At 37.0% G+C, this 22,767-nt stretch overlaps 1 protein-coding gene across 4 annotated transcripts in view; it reads right to left on the bottom strand.

The window, feature by feature from the left end:
* Positions 1–22,767, bottom strand: part of LRFN5 (leucine rich repeat and fibronectin type III domain containing 5) — a 317,616-nt gene that overhangs the window by 151,826 nt on the left and 143,023 nt on the right. For 3 of the 4 annotated variants that reach the window (XM_005695257.3, XM_018066562.1, XM_018066563.1), the window contains exon 2: positions 1,552–1,728. The exons of the other annotated variant lie outside the window; for it this stretch is intronic. The gene's annotated coding sequence lies outside the window, so the exon portion shown is untranslated. The remainder of the gene's footprint in view (positions 1–1,551; positions 1,729–22,767) is intronic. 4 annotated transcript variants of the gene reach the window in all.

Here is a 22,767-nt window from a genome sequence, read left to right as displayed (position 1 = left end):
CGGATGAGACTTGAGCCCTAGCGCGCTAGAAATAAAATTCCCTTCTTGCCTTTGCATTACTGTGGTGGACTTGTTCGCTCTCTCGGTTGGTTTGGAGATATGGGCTCGGTGCATAACAGCAACGATATACTGACGACCTCTTATGTATACTGTCATGTAAGAATTGAATCGCCAGTCCATGTCTGACGTAGGGTGCAGCTTGCTTGGGGCTGGTGCATGGGGATGACCCAGAGGGATGTTGTGGGGAGGGAGGTGGGAGGGGGGTTCATGTTTGGGAACGCATGTAAGAATTAAAGATTTTAAAATTTAAAAAAAAAAATAAAAAAAATAAAGTTACAACATAAAAAAAAATAAATAAATCTTATACAAGGGTAACACTATGATTCAGAAATAAATTCTTAACAGTCTCTACATTCTCTAAGGACACAGACCTGTCTGTTGCTGGCATACTAAACTGTAATACGTTGCAAAATAAAAGTAAGGTTATTAAGTATCTCCTACTCATTCCCTTCAAGGAAATTTCAATTGCCAAGCACCAAATTACTATTTAGGCTACATCAAATTTTGCTATCTGTAAAAATATACCAATAATCATTTTCTGTATGGTCACAATGTGATACAAATATATTCTGAACAGCAGCAAGAGGCGCTTAAATCAAGAGTTTTGGAGAAGTAAAAAAGAAATATTCTAAATTTAAACCAAATAAACTAGAAAAACGGCAAAAAGATAGAATCTAACATATGGACCAGGAAAGTTTAAAGTTCAAAATAAACTGTCTTTACTATCAAACACTGTGAATATAAATAATCATGTAATTAATGTATTTACCTGATTTATCCAGCAACTAGAAAGAAGAGAGATAAACACGTAGTTGGGAATTTGGTTTTGGGTGGTATACACAATATATTAGGCTATATAATTTGCAAACTCTTCATATCCCTCTTTTCCCTTTAACTTCCTACATAGGATTTCCCTTGTCCTTAGTTTTTCTGAATGCATATGTACAGGCTGCCATAACTCTCCTTCAGTGACACAGAGAACATGTCATTCAGTAAATCGACCAATCAAGAAAAGTACTATTTCTAACACCAGTCCCTTACCTTCTATGAAGCAACAGGGATCACAGACCTGGAAGGAGTACTAGAGTTTCAAGTATCAAAAAACCAGGGATTTTATTCCATCTTCATAACTCATCAACTAAGGAACTTTGATAAGATACTTGGTCATCATGAATCTATTTATTCATGTGCAACCATTATTATGCTAATCTCTCCCACATCTATGCCTCAAGACTGCAGATACAATTTGTGATAACACAAGTGAAATCTCAAAAAAAATTTTTGAATATTCCATAAAAGTATAGGTTAGCAACATCAATGTGGTAGAAATTGTATCTCCAAAAAGACAAGACTCAAAAAATAAAAGAAATATTCAGCAATGAATAATATTGGCTTTTAATTTGTATATTAATTAGCAAGATTTCTAGTTAGCCTCACCTAAAGTGTTTTTAAACTCACGGGCAATGACCAAACTGAATGTGTTCAACTTACTTCTGGAGCCTGAAGAGTTCCTCACTGCAGAGAAGGAGTCAGCACTCTGCCTGGCTGCTGCAGAAGACGGACAGGGTGAAAGCATCTCCAAAGCTGATTTTGAGGATGGCGACAGAAGTAAGGGTGCTCAGCTACTACATATCTTCCCAAACACCTGGCAGAATGGTTACAGGGACTCTTCAGAGGAGACAAGAACAACAACAACAAAAAAAGCATATCAAAATATGCTAAAGATGTATCTTTGAAAAATATGGTTGCTGTTAACTGTGTGATCATTTTCAATCTCTATCAGGAATATCACTAAATGGAACTTAAATATTCATAGATTTGCATAATAAGGCTTTCAATGGAATCTGTAATATGCTCTGATTCTAATAAATATGTCAGTAGTCTGCTTTTCACTTTGGGAAGTTTTCTTATCTCATAATTGAAAATAGTTTAAACAGATGAACATCAAAGTTCAATTTTCTTTATATTTCAGTGAATTCAACTTGAAGGCTATTGTTAAATACTAATCATCCCTACTAAGTACCAGAAACCCTACAAGGGAGATACAGCAATGAATGAATGAATCTCATTAGTCTTGCCCTTATGGAGTTAAACAGGGCTTCCCTTGTAGATCAGCTGGTAAAGAATCCACCTGCAATACAGGAGACCCTGGCTCAATTCCTGGGTTGGGAAGATCTGCTGGAGAAGGGATAGGCTACCCACTTCAGTATTCTCAGGCTTCCCTGGTGGTTCAGGTAGTAAAGAATCTGCCTGCAATGCAGGAGATCTGGGTTGTGAAGATCCCCTAGAGAAGGGAACGGCTACCCACTCCAGTATTCTGGCCTGGAGAATTCCATAGATTGTATAGCACATGGGGTCACAAAGAGTTGGACATGACTGAGTGACTTTCAGGAAAGGCGGTGGTGAGAAGATACCCCTCATCCAAGGAAAGGAGCAGCAGCTGTGCTTTGCTGGAGCAGCCATGAAGAGATACCCCACGTCCAAGGTAAGAGAAACCCAAGTAAGATGGTAGGTGTTGCAAGAGGGCAACAGAGGGCAGACACACTGAAACCATACTCACAGAAAACTAGTCAATCTAATCACTCTAGGACCACAGCCTTGTCTAACTCAATGAAACTAAGCCATGCCTGTGGGGCAACCCAAGACGGGCAGGTCATGGTGGAGAGGTCTGACAGAATGTGGTCCACTGGAGAAGGAATGGCAAACCACTTCAGTATTCTTGCCTTGAGAACCCCATGAACTGTATGAAAAGGCAAAATGATAGGACACTGAAAGAGGAACGCCCCAGGTCAGTAGGTGCCCAATATGCTACTGGAGATCAGTGGAGAAATAACTCCAGATAGAATGAAGGAATAGAGCCAAAGCAAAAACAATACCCAGCTGTGGATGTGACTGGTGATAGAAGCAAGATCCGATGCTGTAAAGAGCAATATTGCATAGGAACCTGGAATGTCAGGTCCATGAATCAAGGCAAATTGGAAGTGGTCAAACAAGAGATAACAAGAGATGGCAAGAGTGAATGTCGACATTCTAGGAATCAGCAACCTAAAATGGACTGGAATGGGTGAATTTAACTCAGATGACCATTATATCTACTATGGCGGGCAGGAATCCCTCAGAAGAAATGGAGTAGCCATCATGGTCAACAAAAGAGTCCAAAATGCAGTACTTGGATGCAATCTCAAAAACGACAGAATGATCTCTGTTCATCTCCAAGGCAAACCATTCAATATCACAGTAATCCAAGTCTATGCCCCAACCAGTAACGCTGAAGAAGCTGAGGTTGAACGGTTCTATGAAGACCTACAAGACCTTTTAGAACTAACACCCAAAAAAGATGTCCTTTTCATTATAGGGGACTGGAATCCAAAAGTAGGAAGTCAAAAACATCTGGAGTAAGACGCAAATTTGGCCTTGGAATGTGGAATGAAGCAGGGCAAAGACTAATAGAGTTTTGCCAAGAAAATGCACTGGTCATAGCAAACACCCTCTTCCAACAACACAAGAGAAGACTCTACACATGGACATCCCCAGATGGTCAACGTCGAAATCAGATTGATTATATTCTTTGCAGCCAAAGATGGAGAAGCTCTATACAGTCAACAAAAACGAGACCAGGAGCTGATTGTGGCTCAGATCATGAACTCCTTATTGCCAAATTCAGACTCAAATTGAAGAAAGTAGGTAAAACCACTAGACCATTCAAGTATGACCTGAATCAAATCCCTTATGATTATACAGTGGAAGTGAGAAATAGATTTAAGGGACTAGATCTGATAGACAGAGTGCCTGATGAACTATGGTATGAGGTTTGTGACATTGTACAGGAGACAGGGATCAAGACCATCCCCATGGAAAACAAATGCAAAGAACAAAATGGCTGTCTCGGGAGGCCTTACAAATAGCTGTGAAAAGAAGAGAAGAGAAAAGCAAAGGAGAAAAGAAAAGATATAAGCATTTGAATGCAGAGTTCCAAAGAATAGCAAGGAGAGATAAGAAACCCTTCTTCAGCGATCAATGCAAAGAAATAGAGGAAAACAACAGAATGGGAAAGACTAGAGATCTCTTCAAGAAAATTAGAGATACCAAGGGAACATTTCATGCAAAGATGGGCTCGATAAAGGATAGAAATGGTATGGATCTAACAGAGGCAGAATATATTAAGAAGAGGTGGCAAGAATACATGGAAGAACTGTACAAAAAAGATCTTCATGACCTGGATAATCATGATAGTGTGATCACTCATCTAGAGCCAGACATCCTGGAATGTGAAGTCAAGTGGGCCTTAGAAAGAAGCACTACGAACAAAGCTAGTGGAGCTGATGCAACTCCAGTTGAGCTATTTCAAATCTGGAAAGATGATGCTGTGAAAGTGCTGCACTCAATATGCCAGCAAATTTGGAAAACTCAGCAGTAGCCACAGGACTGGAAAAGGTCAGTGTTCATTCCAATTCCAAAGAAAGGCAATGCCAAAGAATGCTCAAACTACCTCACAATTGCACTCATCTCACACTAGTAAAGTAATGCTCAAAATTCTCCAAGCCAGGCTTCAGCAATATGTGAATATGAACTTCCTGACGTTCAAGTTGGTTTTAGAAAAGGCAGAGGAACCAGAGATTAAATTGCCAACATCCGCTGGATCATGGAAAAAGCAAGAGAGTTCCAGAAAAACGTCTATTTCTGCTTTATTGACTATGCCAAATCCTTTGACTTCATGGATCACAATAAACTGTGGAAAATTCTGAAAGAGATGGGAATACCAAACCACCTAACCTACCTCCTGAGAAATCTGTATGCAGGTCAGGAAGCAACAGTTAGAACTGGACATGGAATAACAGACTGGTTCCAAATAGGAAAAGGAGTACTTCAAGGCTGTATATTGTCACCCTGCTTATTTAACTTATATGTAGAGCACCTCAAGAGAAATGCTGGACTGCAAGAAACACAAGCTGGAATCAAGATTGCCAGGAGAAATATCAATAACCTCAGATATGCAGATGACACCACCCTTATGGTAGAAAGTGAAGAGGAGCTAAAAAGCCTCTTGATGAAAGTGAAAGACGAGAGTGAAAAAGTTGGCTTAAAGCTCAACATTCAGAAAACACAGATAATGGCATCCAGTCCCATCACTTCATGAGAAATAGATGAGGAAACAGTGGAAACAGCGTCAGACTTTATTTTTGGGGGCTCCAAAATCACTGCAGATGGTGACTGCAGCCATGAAATGGAAAGACTCTTACTCCTTGGAAGAAAAGTTATGACCAACCTAGATAGCATATTCAGAAGCAGAGACATTACTTTGCTGACTAAGGTCCATCTATTCAAGGCTATGGTTTTTCCTGTGGTCATGTATGGATGTGAGAGTTGGACTTTGAAGAAGGCTGAGCACCGAAGAATTGATGCTTTTGAACTGTGGTGTTGGAGAAGACTCTTGAGAGTCCCTTGGACTGCAAGGAGATCCAACCAGTCCATTCTGAAGGAGATCAACCCTGGGTTTTCTTTGGAAGGAATGATGCTAAAGCTGAAACTCCAGTACTTTGGCGACCTCATGCAAAGAGTTGACTCATTAGAAAAGACTTTGATGCTGGGAGGCATTGGGGTAAGGAGGAGAAGGGGACAACCGAGGATGAGATGGCTGGATGGCATCACTGATTCGATGGATGTGAATCTGAGTGAACTCCGGGAGTTGGTGATGGACAGGGAGGCCTGGCGTGCTGCGATTCATGGGGTCACAAAGAGTCGGACACGACTGAGCGACTGAACTGAACTGAACTGAATTGTGTGACTTTCACTTTCATGGAGTTAACAGTTTGTCAAGTTGCCTGTTTTTTTTCTTAAATAGATAAAATTTATTTATTTCAACCCATATATCTAGGGAGAAAATATAGAGATGTGCCATTTGTATTTTAACTCCTCATCAGCAGATTGCTGATTTCCATCTGTTTCTAAAAGTTCCATGTCAATCTAAGTAATAATCAACCTAGCTCTATGAGACACAATATTTACTAGCTTTCCCTCAAGATCTATATAATAGTATCACTGACACTCAATCACTGTCAATTTTTAATGCAGAAATAGGCTAAGTTTTAAAAATGTTCTTGAAATGAGTAAAAGCATTTTGATTTTACTTTGGCTATGACTTATTTTATCCAGAGAGGCAAATGTTAGGAGTAGTACAATTCTAAAGAGTGAGAGTAAAAACAGACTGAAGATGATACAAGGATGACTCAAGTTTAGCTTATTGTTTCTGCTATCTCCATTTGTAAAGATGTGTGAAAGATCTTATAAAGTCAAAATTTAAGCAGGTGATTACATTGTTCTGAGAGATGTAATAATTACTACTTTATCCAAAAAGAAAGGTAAACTATTGCTAAGTTAATATGGAATTTATTCCAAAATTCTAAAAATCAATGCACAGATAAATGATAAAGGTTGACTAAAAGTACAAGAATCTGCCTGCAGTTCAGGAGACTTAGGTTCGATCCCTGAGTTGGAAAGATCCCCTGAAGAATGGAATGGCTACCCATTCCAGTATTCTGACTTGGAGAATCCCATAGACTAGTCCACAGGGTCGCAAAGAGTCAGATACGACTCAGCAACTTTCACTTTTCACATTACATTTTCTTTATTTCAAAGTATTCTTATGAATTTGACAACCAATGCTATCTTTAAAATTTATATTTATTATAAAAGAAAGATGTTATTATCAAATTATGGAATAAATAAGACATTGCCCCTATACAGAGATATAAATAAATCATATACCAACCATCTGAGATAACCATTGCTTGCCTTTTCATTTATTTCCTTTCATAATATTTTAAAATACATTTTACATTTTTATATATATATATATGCCAAAAATGTAAGAAAGATACAGCCCTCTCAGAAAGAACTAATTTCACATTTCAGAACATCCTCTCAAAAATATTTCATACATATATAAATGTGTGTGTATATGTGTAGATTTTTATTCATATATAAGAATACTGTATGCTGTTTTGTCCTATTCCTTTATAATATCAGGGAGATTATTCAATTTCTATCTTCTATCATTAACACCATCCATCCTATCAGTCAATATCATATGAATACAACCTAATCTGCTCATAATACATCCCAACTGAAAAGCACCATTTCTAGGATTTTGTTATTATAAAAGGAAGATATTATCATAAAAATTATATAACTCATTCCACATATCTACATACATGTGTGACTGAATAGTATATTAAATTCCTGGTATAAGTATCATAAGCTCCTAGAACTAAAATATATAAGCCAAAAAACTTCTTTGGTTTAGAAACTTTATTTTCCTTTATCTGCAGTAATGAGGTAGCATTTACTACAGCAAGTAGAATTGTTACTACAGCAAGAATAAATTTGAATTTAGAATTTTACTTTATAATAGTGCATTATGATAGGAAATATAAATACTTCCAATTATTTATGCTTACTAAAAGAAAAAGAAAAAACTAAGGATTGATGATTAAGGGCATTTCTGTCTTCATTTTAATATGAAAATTAAAGAAACTGACACAATCCTATATAATTCAAATTCCCCAGGCAAAGTTCTTTATATGTATGGTTATATAATTTATTAATAACAACATTTTTCTTTTGTTATACCATCTTTAATTAAGCAGTTACTATACTATGCACCAGCTACAAAAAAGCAGGTATCATCCAAATCAATTCTCTCAAGAATCAAATGAGTTAAACACATATTCATCTACATCACTATTTAAAAAGAGGAGGAATAGAGATAAGTCAAGAAATCTTTAACAAGGTTATAGAGTTAGTACCTGCCAAAGCTGGAGGTCTCACCTGGGCTGCTACTGCTGCTGCTGCTAAGTTGCTGACTCTGTGTGACCCCATAGACGGCAGCCCACCAGCTCCCCCGTCCTTGGGATTCTCCAGGCAAGAACACTGGAGTGGGTTGCCATTTCCTTCTCCAATGCACGAAAGTGAAAAGTGAAAGTGAAGTCGCTCAGTCGTCTCCGACTCTAGCGACCTCCGTCCATGGGATTTTCCAGGCGAAAGAGTAATGGAGTGGAGTGCCATTGCCTTCTCCACTCACCAGGGCTATCTCACTACAAATCAATGCTCTTATATTTCATAATGCAAGTGAAGATTTCAGACAACTATTATAGATACTATAGTAAACAAATCTAAAAAGGTGCTATTTCTTTTGGGGCGATTGTGGGTCCATGTATTTTGGCAATGCCAAAAACAAAGAGATTTCAGACTGTGATTCTAATAAAGCAATTTTCCTGTGCGATCTCATAAAGACTTCCTTTTCTTCTTGATAGTATGTTTAAGTAAAACATCTTATAAGAAATTCTGATCAGTTCCATAGCTCCAAGTTGTTGCTATGTTGGCATTCTTCCACAGTCTTAGAAAATTTGGCAACTGTTACTGTTTATGTATATGTATTCCCAAGAAATATGGTTCTCCAGCTAACAATTATCTTGCTACTGCTGCTAAGTCACTTCAGTTGTGTCCGACTCTGTGTAACCCCATAGACGGCAGCCCACCAGGCTCCCCCGTCCCTAGGATTCTCCAGGCAAGAACACTGGAGTGGGTTGTCATTTCCTTCTCCAAGGCAAGAAAGTGAAAAGTGAAAGTGAAGTCGCTCAGTCATGTCCGACCCTCAGCGACCCCATGGACTGCAGCCTTCCAGGCTCCTCCGTCCATGGGATTTTCCAGGCAAGAGTACTGGAGTGGGGTGCCATTGCCTTCTCCAACAATTATCTTAGGTGCCAATATGAAACTTCAAAAAGAACTCAGGAAACACGGGCAAAACTCTAGGAGTTATTAAGGAATATCTTTTTTTATCATCAATAATGACTGTCCATCAGTCGTCTGAACATGTATTTTAATTTGAATCTCACTATCAGTAAAGGCAGAATTTTAAAGTCTTATAAACCTTGGTTGGAACCATCACTATGACAGTATTCCTCAGTTTTCTCTTTTGAAATAATAATTTAAAAAAATGTTATAAAAAGCTGTAATTATTTCAAAGCATAGTATATATGAAAGTACCAATCAAAATGTGTTATTTGCTTTAGGGCATTCAATAATTTTATTTCCCTCCTGAAAAGCTACAAACCAAGACAGCATATTAAAGGGCAGAAACGTTACTTTGCTGACAAAAGTCTATCTAGTCAAAGCTATGGTTTTTCCAGTAGCCATGTACAGATGTAAGAATTGGACCATAAAGAAAGCTGAGCATCAAAGAATTGATGTTTTTGAACAGTGGTGCTGGAGAAGACTCTTGAGAGTCCCTTGGACTACAAGGAAATCAAAACAGTCAATCCCAAAGGAAATCAGTCCTGAATATTTATTGGAAGGACTGATGCTGAAGCTGAAGCTCCAGTACTTTGGCCACCTGATGCGAAGAGCTGACTCATTAGAAAAGACCCTGATGCTGGGAAAGATTGAAGGTGGGAGAAGAAGGGGACGACAGAGGATGAAATGGCTGGATGGCATCACCTACTCAATAGACCTGAGTTTAAGCAAGCTCTGGGAGATGGTGAAGGACAGGGTAGCCTGGAGTGCTGCAGTCCATGGGGTCACAAAGTCAGACACAACTGAGCAAATGAACAACAACAAAGAGAACTTCTTCCTAAGGCTGCCTTAAGTTTTAGCCCATTAAACCTTAAGGAAATCCTTGAAATATTTGAAGATAACAGTAAAATATTCTTAAGTATTCCTTTCAATTTAAATATCCAGGATTTGAACAACTACAAATCCACCAAATGGCATCATTACTGATTTTTCTCCATCTTACTGCTATTTCTAATAGTACAAACTAATACATTCTTTCTGTTTAGTTGCTGTCATGTCTGTAGGACATGGACTTTTGAGACCCCATGGACTGTAGGCCGCCAGGCTCCTCTGTCCAGGGGATATCACAGGCAAGAATACTGAAATAGGTTGCCATTTCCTTCTCCAGTGCATCTTCCTGACTCAGGGATCAAAACTGGGTCTCCTATACTGGCAGGTGAATTCTTTACCACTGAGCCACCAAGGAAGCCCCACAGAATAACACGAGGGAGGTGTTTTACATTAGTCCTTAATCATATTTACCTTGTATTAAAAATGAATAAAAATCAAACACTTAACCATCCAGATAGATGTTTGATCTTCCTGAAGCAAAAAGTGAGAATTTTGGATATATGTGAACAAATGAATCATGGTTTCACTGAAATTAATTTAATCAGCTATTTAATAATCATATATGGCTTGGCATAATACGACCATGATCCTTAGTGCACTACTTCAAAAATGAGGGTATAACATAAAAAGTGCTATTTTATTAAGACAAATAGCTTGAAAAAAACGAACTAGAAACGCAAAATAAAATTGGAAATTACTTCACATAAATGAGTTTTTTAAATGCATAAATATTCAGAAGGATTCATATAAACACTATTACTAAAGCAAGCTTGCCTCATCACCAGCATTGCTAAACCTAATTTAAAAATTAAATTAGAGACACTGATTGAATATGGAAATGCATTTGTGTTACTGGATAAAAGTGTAGTATCATGTATTTGGCTATAGGAAAATGTTTACTAATTATTATACATATCCAGAATCATATGATAAATAAATTAATGCACCACTAGAACATTTATTGCTTAATGTAAATGTCACATTGTAAATGAGAACAACTAATCATTCCTTTCCTCTAATAGCAAGAGTTCAGCAGTTAAATAAAACATAAATCTTGGTGACCTAAAAATTTTATTACTGTATTTGCAATTTCCTGTTAACAAGTCAAGAAAACAACTTCCAAGTAATGCTGTATTTCAATAAGATACAACCCAAGGTGAAGGGCTGTTTTAGAAGGGGCAGAAGGTGAGTCGAGGTGGTTGTTGGCTTTGAATTTTTTTTAAGGAGCTGACTCCTTCACTAAATCTCATAATGATAATTTAACATAATAGATTTTTCTGGATAAACAATGGATACTAAATTAATATCTAATTTCGTGAAGGAACCAAATGCATCATCCCAATTTAACTTTAATTATAAAAATCTACTAGATTTTGCCTGCAAGAGTCCTACACAAAAATAAGTAAAAGAAATGTAAAATAGGCCGAGCGAAGATTACAGAGTTAATGAAGTATCTTCCCTTGCATAACTAATATCTTCTTACATGACAGAATCAAGAAAATGCGAAATAGTAACAAAAAAATACTTCAATATATAAATCATTCAGAAGTTACATTTTCTCTACTAAAAGCTTCCTTTAAATCTTTTTTTGAATTTCAAAGATCAGAAAATATTTTTTTTTTCCTTCTTAAAGACAACATGATTGGCACATCTTCGTCCCCCGGTGAAGTGAGAAAGTGGTCCTTTCTCTTCTTTCCTATATTGTGGTCTGTTCTAACACCATAAACGTCAGTCCTGCTCTGTTTCTTTGAAACAGGGAAAAATAAAGTCCAATATTCTGGTTACTCTTAGCGATTTGGAAAAAAATCAGCAGACAGATATTAGGGTCACTCCTGGATGAGGGCACGGCAACTCACTCCAGTATTCTTGCCTGGAGAAGCCCATGGATAGAGGAGCCTGGTGGGCTAGAGTCCATGGGGTTGCAGAGAGTCGGACACGACTGAAGTGACTTAGCACACATGCAATCTTCACATCAGTGTGTCACCGTGGTAACATTATTTTTCAATTAAAGGAGAATATCAGTAAGTTCTTATCAAGGCAGTGTTTAATATCTACACACACCGTTTCATTCTTCCCCCTCCACTCGTTTCTTCTTTCCTGAATCCCCATTTCTTCCTTTCTTTTCCTTTTCCTGCCTCCCTCCATTGCTCCCTCCATGCCTTTCTGGCCTGCCTGTCTATTGTGACTCCTGATTTACTTAGAACTTTTGTCTCTTAGTTTTAAAATGGTTATAATAATTCCAACACCATCGTGTCATTTTGAATGTTCTTTGATATTACACATATGCACACAGTTGTGGATGTGAGTAATGCATGTGTCTAAATACTATAACTTGACAAAAATGTTTATATTTTATATAAATCAAACCCCTCTACATTTCAACTTATTTCCACTGATTCTGCCCTCTTTCCACTTCTTTCTTCAGAGTGCCAACAAAGTTTCCTATCAGGTTGAGATACCAAGTCTTTAACAGTAGTCCATAGTGGCGTTGGTGCTTTGTGCCCACTGATCTCTGACCATTTGGGGCAGCGACCCATCAACTCACTTGATCTTCTATCCATGCAGGTTCTCGCCCTCACCTTACTGTTCCTCCCTCTACCCCCTCCACTTCTCTCCCCGTCCACACATCCCTTTCTCTCCTTTCATTATTTCCTTTCCTCTGCAACCTCACCTCTTGCAGGTGAAAACAGAAATTGTTTCATAAAGAGAACATAACACTGCACACATCTTTGAATCATAAGAATGATTTTTTAAAGCACATTTTATAGAACTTCAAAACATATCTATTATACATGTACTCTCTTCAAACTCTGACTCATGCAGAAATCTGTAGAAAGCAGATCACTTTTAATATGCAGATGAGAAAGTGGATGTCCCATATGTTTATTAATATTCATAATACAAGTAATACATGAGTACACTTCTTCTTTTAAAGTTAAGTATAATCGATATGAGTTAGGGATGGGGGACAGAGGCAGCTGTGGGTACAGAAGAGTAGCAAGAGGTATTATGGGCATAGAACCATTGGTATTTTGACTGTGTTTATACATACCTACATGTGATAAAATTTAGAAAACTGAGTATCAACACACATAAGAATATGTTTAGAAAAATCTGAATAAGGTCAGTGGATAAGTGTGATGTCAGTTTCTTGGCTGAGATACTAGATTTTATACGACAGTTATGCAAGATGTATTACTGGGAGAAACTAGGAGTAGGACAAATGGGGCTCTCCCTGTTATTTCTCACAACTGCATGTGAATCGACATAATGGTACATCATGTGCCTTGGAATAACCCTTATGAGGCAACAGTATCAGGCTGCAACCTCTGCATTCATTAATAGAAAAGGAACATTAAGAACACCAAGTTTAGCAACTGCAGTGAATTATTCAATCCTTTTTTAAACCACATCTTGAATACAATGTCTCCAGCAGAACTATGAAAAAAAAAAAAAATAACAACAACAAAAAAAACCAACCCTTAAATCCACTAATCAAGGAAAAGCACTGCTGCTCACACTGGGTACCAGAGCAGAGCAGTTGCATTACTGTAAGAGATAAAAATTAGGTTTTGTACCACTAAAGTGTGTATGGTAAATTATCCAACTGCCGTTTACCTTGTTGGACTGAGGCTGAACAGAGTCTCTCTACCTGCTCTTACCTACATTAGCCAAAAAATAAAAGAAAATATGGATTTCTGGTGCTTGGGAAATGTGAGGTGGTTTAAAATACTATGAGAAAATGCTGCATGTGTGGATAGGAATCATTCTGTTTTAGTTGTGGTTGTGGCTGTTTCTTTGTTTTTAATTTATTACTTTAAGCTCTATTCAAAATGCTAAATAAACTATATTAAAAATAGATCTACTTGAAATTTATATATCCAAAGACATGAATTTATGGTCTAAGTAAATTCATACTGGCATACTATATATACAGCATATTTTAAATACCTACATAGTATATATGTACATTAAATTAGAAATATCTACTTTACGCATATATAGATAAAGCAGACGTTTCTAATATGTATGCCCTCACACCCTCATGAGTATATACCAGAAGAGTATATAAATAAAAATGTATGTAGACAGATTGAGCCTGCCTTATAACAGTCACAATAAGAACATCACAGCATACGTTCTAGACCAAAGTCAATGAGTTGAATAGAAGGCTGTAAATCCTGGGCAACTGTTGAGCAATTGTAAAATAGATTTACAGTGGATTAAAAGAAGGTTCTGGAGAAATCTCAAATGTACCAAGGACCACCTGGAGATTGGAAGCTAGAATCAGGGCAAACATGCTAATAGGCAACATGGATGTAGAAATATCTAGAAGCATGAGGAGTACTTCCTTCTGGTAGAAGGGTGGGGAGGACTTAAACACACATTTACAACTATAGGAAAGAACTGAGAGAATGGGGTGAGAGGTGTCACAATTTCATGCCCCTAATGGTACATCACGTGCCTTCACTCTCCTATGGGCTTATAAACTCTTTGAGGTCCAAGAACACCGTATGAGTAATCGAATGTATATGTGGCATCAAACATACTCACTACATATAACAGATGCTCAAGAAATATAAATTAAAGATTTTCAACTGCAAATAAAAGAAAATCAAATCTCAGAGAAGTTACCACCTATGGAAGTTTCTGAGACAAACGGTGACTCAAAAAACAAAGAAAATTCTTAAAGTAAAATACTAATGATGCAATTAGAAATCATTCTGATGGCAGAGAGGTAACTGGAAAAAGAAGTTAAAGAATGATGAAGACTGTAAAAGAGGAATTCTACATAAGGTCAGATTATATAAAAGAGCACATATAAAAAAGATAGAAGAAAGGACGCAGAACCAAAGATGAATATAAAATAGTGTTTGCAAAGCACTTTCAGATACATAATTTCATTAGAGAGTAACCCTACTGTCCTTGGTCTTTTCTTGTTCAGCATTTTGACACTAAATTGCAAAAGGACATAAGAAACAGTGCTTATTAAATCTGTGAATCTGTGACTGACACAAAACTGGGATTTAAAAATGTCTCCATAGGTTTAATAAATGAGCCAAGACTGTCAAGATGAAATATAATAAAACCAAAAGTAAAGATGCTTAGATTCAGAAACTGAACTGTTAAAGTGCAGGGTGAGGGACAGATCTTTAAAGGAAGTTGATATGAAATTCACATATAGGTACTAATTGTCCCCATGATCCCAAGGGTCAGCAATTTCAGGGCTGCAATCTCAGCATTCAGTAATAGAAAAGGAACATCCAGAACACCACGTGAACAGCTTCAGTGAATTATCTGGTCCTTATCAAATCACATCTGTAATATAGTTTGTCTCATTCTGAAATCTATCTAAACATTAGATAGATGTTTCTAGACAGATACCCAAGGAAAGTACAGCCAAGCTCAACCACTACAAATTTAAAAAAAAAAAAAATGTTGGAAAGAAAAACAATGGAAACTTTATTTTGGGAAAGAGATAAAACACAGGTGAGGTATTTTCAAATATTCTTTGTAGGGGTGTGGGAGATGGAGGTGTTAACGCCAGAGAACATGATGTGAAGCAAAGGCTAAGAGCAACATTAGGAAGCTGTCTGAATAGTCCTTCAGGAGGAGGGCCTGTAGGAGGCAGTGAGTTCATCTTTGTTAAGAAGTTCATTCTATATGGCTATCAAAGATGACAACATCCCTCAACCCCCTCCTGTTCACAAGCTGGCTTGCAGGATCTTGGTTTCCCACCAGGGATCGAACCCAGGGCTCCAGGAGTGAAAGTGCCGAGTCATCACCACTGGACTGTCAGGGAATTCCCCGAGACGACATCCTCGTATGGGATTTAAGGCTGGACTGGATGGCCGTGAGGGTATCTCTGAATATTACGGTCCTTCCAGGACTACCTCTAATTAGGAGAAGGAAATGGCAACCCACCCCAGTATTCCTGCCTGGAGAATCCCATGGAAAGAGGAGCCTGGCGGGCTACCATCCATGGGACAGCAAGAGTCAGACAGGACTTTGTGACTAAACCACCACCACCACTAATAAGGAAGCCAGGTTTCTGCTGACCCTGCCTCAAAGGGAAACCAGCCTGCCTGCACCGTCAGAGTGCAGCTCTGCTTGGAAAGGTTTCTTCCAAAGTGATGAGATAAATACATGCATGTATCATTGCTAAATTTATAATGTGATAAATATTTAAGGCTGAATATAAATGAGAAAATTTACCTCATTCATTAGGACTATCACGGAGCAATATGTTTCTCTTCAAACACAGAGGTATGAGAGGAGGGTACAGTTTTAATTATCTTTTCAATATGTTCTAGTCTGTGATTTTCACATTTGACCAAGGGAACTGTAACTTCCTCTATAACTCTAAAAGTATATGCATTTAAATTTTACTATTAATTCACTATGTACTATGAGGACTTTGCTAAGTCTCTGAGAAAAAGAACAACTTGATTTTCTTCTTTATTGAGTATATGCATTAGCCAAGTTGGTGCTGCCTAGATGTAACTGTGCTGAGAACAAAATTAAAGCCAATTTTAATATATTATTTGTGTACTTTATTATTTTCCAAGCTTTTCTACACAATATTTAGGTTGGCCTTCAAAATAGTCTTAAAGAGGCAGGTAGCACTGTTATTTGATGGTTTCTGAGGCCCAGATATAAGTCATTTGCACAAGGCCATGACACTATTTTTTGCCTTTTCATACTATTCACGGGGTTCTCTGCTTTATTGACTATGCCAAAGCCTATGACTGTGTGGACCACAACAAAGTCTGGAAAATTCTTAAAGAGATGGGAATAACAGACCACCTGACCTGCAACTTGTGAAATCTAGATGCATGTCAGGAAGGAACAGTTAGAAATGGACATGGAACAACAGACTGGTTCCAAATAGGAAAAGGAGTACATCAAGGCTATATATTGTCACCCTGCTTATTTAACTGATATACAGAGTACATCATGAGAAACGCTGGGCTGGATGAAGCACAAGCTGGAATCAAGATTGCCAGGAGAAATATCAGTAACCTCAGATATGCAGATGACACCACCCTTATGGTAGAAAGTGAAGAGGAACTAAAGAGCCTCTTGATGAAAGTGAAAGAGGAGAATGAAAAAGTTGGCTTAAAACTCAACATTCAGAAAACAAAGATCATGGCAACTGGTCCCATCACTTCATGGCAAATAGATGGGGAAATAGTGGAAACAGTAACAGACTTTATTTTGGGGGGGCTCCAAAATCACTGCAGCCATGAAATTAAAAGATGCTTACTCCTTGGAAGAAAATCTGTGACTCATCTAGACAGCATATTAAAAAGCAGAGACATTACTTTGCCAATAAAGGTCTGTCTAGTCAAAGCTATGGTTTTTCCAGTAGTCATGTATGGATGTGAGAGTTGGACTATAACGAAAGCTGAGCACTGAAAAATTGATGCTTTTGAACTGTGGTGTTGGAGAAGACTCTTGGGAGTCCCTTGGACTGCAAGGAGATCCAACCAGTCCATCCTAAAGGAAATTAGTCCTGAATATTCATTGAAAGGACTGATGCTGAAGCTGAAGCTCCAATACTTTGGCCACCTGATACGAAGAACTGACTCATTTGAAAAGACCCTGATGCTGGGAAAGATTGAAGGCAGGAGGAGAAGGGGGACGACAGAGGATGAGATGGCTGGATGGCATCACTGACTCAATGGGCATGAGTTTGAGTAAACTCCAGGAGTTGGCAATGGATAGGGAGGCCTGGTATGCTGCAGTCCATGGGGTAGCAAAGAGGAGGACACAACTGAGCGACTGAACTGAACTGATGACACTATTTGTAGTAGAGAACTTCTGACTCCTTATGTCTCTTTCCATTCAACTCTGTTTTTCTAATTTATATACAAAGTTACACAGGCATAAGAAACTTCAAGTTGTGTCAAAGAAGAAGGGAACAGATATCCCTAAAAGGATGAGAGTAACAAGAAATAAACTGGAAATTTCATTCATAGGATTCAAATTGGTAAATCATTTGTACACACATTTTCTACTTTATTTTATAGCTAAGGGCTATATATGCTTAAATTTACCTCAGCATATCAAAACTGGATAAGCTGAACAGAATATATATTTTAATATGGAAATGCAAGTTAGAGACATAGTTTCGAAATGTGCATGTATTCCTATTGATGTTGGCTTGACTTTATAATTATTTAGATCATTTTATTAAAATACATGCTGGTTTTCTAACCTACTATTTCTTAATGAATGTAATGATTTAGTGGCGGTGAACACTCCAAATTAGGATGAAACTTTTCTCATTTTATCAGTAAGGTTCTCTCGACTTATAATCTTAATATTCTAGCTCTGCTTGCACTCATTCCTGTACTTCATTTCACTACCTTTATTATGATTTAATATTTCACTATCCCTCACTTGCATTAATACAACAGCCTCATAAGTGGAATCTGTGCTCCTGTCTTACCACAAGACAGCATAGCTTCCATATTTTCATTTTACCACCACTGTCCTGATTATTTCTATAAAATGAAAATTAAAATATGTGTCACATATAAAATTCTAGTATGGCATACAAGTCCCATAAGCATCTGTCTCCCACCATTCCTTATGCCTTAAGCTCCATGCATACTAACCATATACTTTTGAAGACAGCTTTGAAATTTCAAATTATGTTTGCAAAACCCTCGAACCAACTTCCCTTTTGGATATATGAGGCCTCTGAATCAGATGCTTCTTCAACATAGAGTATCCTTATCCCTCTTCTTTGCCTAGCTAACTCCTTATTTCTAAATTTAGCACTAATAACTGAGACTCCCTCATAGTTTAGACAGTAAAGATTCTGCTTGCAATGCAGGGGACCAGGGTTCAATCCCTGGGTCAGGACAATGCCCTGGAAAAGGGAATGGCTACCCACTCCAGTATTCTAGCCTGGAGAATCTCATGGCCAAGAGGAGCCTGGCGGGCTATAGTCCATGGGGTTGCAAATAGTCAGACAGAACTGAATGACTAACACTTCCACATTTCACTTTCAAGAGGAAAAAACTAAGAATAGATTACATAATAAAATCAACATTAAAAAATATATTCTGGCTAATGATGGCTAATGTGGAAGAAAAGAAACCACTTAAGAGATGTTTTCCATAGTTCAGAGAAGGAAATGGCAACCCAATTTTCAGAACAGAATGGTGGCACGGGCAAAAATGGAACTTCATACAGATATGGTTGATGTGCCACAAAACAACAACAACAAACCCAGCATTTGGAATTGTGACTCTATCACTTAAGAGTTTTATCACTCAGGAAAAGTCATTTTACCTAAACACCAGTGACCTCATCTCATGTATTTCACATGAAAATTACATGAGATCATGTAAATAGGGTGTGCACAAAAGCTTGGAATGAAGCTGGTAGTCAAAGGGGCAGCTTTCCTTTGAAAAGTATCAAGTCTAGTTTGTTTGAGGCTAATTTAGAGTTGGTAAGTATTTCAGATATTGGAAATGAACTTATGGAAAAAAACTGGTTCCCTAAGTTCATATAAATGGAAAACATGATTTTTTTTTTAAAAAAGGTTTAGATCATTTTAATCATGAGCTAAAGGAAAACAGAATGACAAGACCTGCAGTCTGTATGCTTAGATCTTGGTTCCTCACACTTTTTCTTTTTCCCCTTGGGCAAGTGAATTAAATTCTTGCATTATCAAATATTTTTTTTTATTAAAAGGAAGCACTGGGCTGTATAATGATATGATTTCTTCTCATTTTAGAGTTGAGCATCTAGATAACTAATCCCTAATCTGTGCAGGGCATTCTATTAGGTACTACTATTGTACCAACCATATGTGAACCTTTTTCTCGATTAACATACAAATATGTAAATAAGAAATTACCAACAATCAGAGAAAGAAAGGCAACATCAAATTCTCTGAAGAATTTGCCAAACAATGTCATTTTAGGGGTCTATGTTAATGAAAATTATATATTAAAATATATAAATTACACATATATTTATAATGGTAAATTCAGGAACAGGAAAGAACTAACGTTCAAAAAAAGAAAAATGATTAAGTGAAAAAGAGTTGACTAGAACAGTATGTTCTAATTATCAAAAGTAAAAGTTACATAGTATGTATTTACATTAAAAATTAGAATTTTTTTTTAAATCACAAAATACTATCTTTTTAATAACTAATCCTATACACCAAGTCTGCACTTAAACTATATTTTTTGTGGTAAGCCTGTTCTGACACCTAAATCTGGTAAGTTTGGTTATTCCATCATATTTTAGCCTCCCTATAATATAAACTTAATATTTATGGTAACTTATGTTTTATGTCTATTTAATGAAGATCATGACATCCGGTCCCATCACTTCATGAGAAATAGATGGGGAAACAGGAGAAACAGTGGAAACAGTGTCAGACTTTATTTTGGGGGGCTCCAAAATCACTGCAGATGGTGACTGCAGCCATGAAATTAAAAGACGCTTACTCTTTAGAAGAAAAGTTATGACCAACCTAGATAGCATATTCAAAAGCAGAGACATTACTTTGCCGACTAAGGTCCGTCTAGTCAAGGCTATGGTTTTTCCTGTGGTCATATATGGATGTGAGAGTTGGACTGTGAAGAAGGCTGAGCGCCAAAGAACTGATGCTTTTGAACTGGTGTTGGAGAAGACTCTTGAGAGTCCCTTGGACTGCAAGGAGATCCAACCAATCCATTCTGAAGGAGATCAGCCCTGGGATTTCTTTGGAAGGAATGATGCTAAAGCTGAAACTCCAGTACTTTGGCCACCTCACACGAAGAGTTGACTCATTTGAAAAGACCCTGATGCTGGGAGGGATTGGGGACAGGAGGAGAAGGGGACGACAGAGGATGAGACAGCTGGATGGCATCACTGACTCGATGGACATGAGTTTGAGTAAGCTCTGGGAGTCGGTGATGGACAGGGAGGCCTGGCGTGCTGCGATTCATGGGGTCGCAAAGAGTTGGACACGACTGAGCGACTGCACTGAACTGAACTGAACCTATCTTCTTGCAAGATTTGCATTATCTATCTACCACACTGCTCTCAGGATTCACCAAAGTACTCCAGGCTTACATCACTAAACTGTTTGTAAGTTTAACAAATTTAGTAAAATTAAGTTTGAATACAACCAACAGCTTGAAGGGAATTATTACAGTTAATATCTGTTGAAGTGGTGATAAGCAATTAGAATTTTATTTTCCCATTACAGAGTTTAATTAGCATTTTATAATACTTGTGCAATAAAAGGTCAACATCAGAAGACAGCCATTTAAAAAAGTCTATTGCTCTCTATGGCTTTAACTGTATACCTAATAATGAATACTATTGATGATTAAAAAGACAATTGTAATGATCAAATATCAGACAGAACTTGGGGCAAAAAGAGCTATAGATTGAATTAAGAGGGTCAATTCTCATGTTTTAAGATAATTTATAACTACTGTGATTTCAGCAATTAAAACTGCTGATTCTTTCAGAAAACTATCTTATTAAAATAATTATTTTCACTTATTTACCACAAAATATTACTTTCTTAATCTTTTTCCATGATTATCATAGATGTTTAAAAAACTTATTACTCTAAAAGTATTGCTAAATATATGGAAAAATGAACATTATACATAAAGACATTTTAACCTTAGAGCTTTGAAATGGGTGTGGACAAAAACTTTTAATTCAAAAAATCATTTCTTCCATAGAACTTGATATTACATAGAATATCGAGATGTTCAAGAATTATTTAACAAAGATACTAAATTATTGAAGTTACAAAAGCGTTTTCACTTTAATATTCATTCTTCTACTTAGTAGGAATCTATTACTGTAAAAAATGAGGATAAGAGATATAGTTTTTGATAGGTTGATTGATTAATTGCAAAAAGTTAGCATAGCTGAGCTTACAGTTGGAAACCCTCATTCTGGATTTTTAACTCAATTCATGTTCATCTTTAAAAGATGACATTATGTGAATAAATAGTTAATTCATGTATTGAGCTGAAGGGGACGTTTTAAGCCAAAATGGATGGGTATTTAGAATTGTTGGTTAGTGAGTTCATTTTTTGAAAGTTCTCACAAAAACAACATACTTGATCAATTTTTCATGGAGTCATTAAAATTCAAGTTGCCATTTTTGTCAAAGTGATAAAAATGTCTCTCATCTAAAATGCTCAGACATTCAACTGAGTTAAGAACATTAGAACCTAGAGACTCATAAAATATTTTAGCTTCAAGATAGAAGACAGCTAAAAAATTTGGAGACTTTCCCAATGTTATGCAGTAGATTGGATGGATTCTCTTAATGATGAAGAATTAAGAAAGTAAGAAGTCTAGGAAAGACGATATTTCTTAGATGCAATGGGAATCTGAGAATTAACTAAAGGACTTAAAAACATTTATAGGGATCATACAATATCTTTCACTCTTATTAAAAGGTAGATAGACATATGAGTTTCAACTTATTTTTACAGTTGAGCTTTTTTGTTCACTTTTTGAAAAGGATAAACAGTTTTGTTTTTCCTTCTTTGAGAGTCTTAGAGTTCATTAAGATGATCTATATGAGGTTCAGATATTGTTAAACATTTTTTTGCTGAGTGATTCTATTTAGCCCTTGATTTTCCTCAGGATCATAGGATCTTTTTAGTTGTTAGTCTAAACTCTCAGAGAGGTAGTTACAGCCATTTTATTTGTATTTTCTTCAAAAAGAAGCAATACAAACAAATTTTCTCTATACACACTTTTCATAATTGCTGACCTTGCAAGTTTATCCAATTGACGTGCCTAATGGCAGATTGCCCAAAGTGAGTTTCAGCCTTTTAGAGTCTGTAAAAGCCACAAACAAAGGAGTGACACTGCCAACATCACCACCAGAACCTTCCCGTTAAATGAAGACTGAACTGAAAATAAGGATAGGCCTATGTTACTGCAGTGCCACGAAAACAAAGCAGAGGCTTCACCTGAAGTGAAAAAATAAAAGCTCCTCCGTATTTTTAATGTAATTTTTGTGTAATTAAA

This window comes from Capra hircus, chromosome 21, assembly GCF_001704415.2.
Source record: "Capra hircus breed San Clemente chromosome 21, ASM170441v1, whole genome shotgun sequence".
In the NCBI taxonomy this organism is placed as follows: Eukaryota; Metazoa; Chordata; class Mammalia; order Artiodactyla; family Bovidae; genus Capra; species Capra hircus.
The sequence above is the reverse complement of the archived record's forward strand: the minus strand, read 5'-3'. Positions and strand labels throughout refer to the sequence as shown.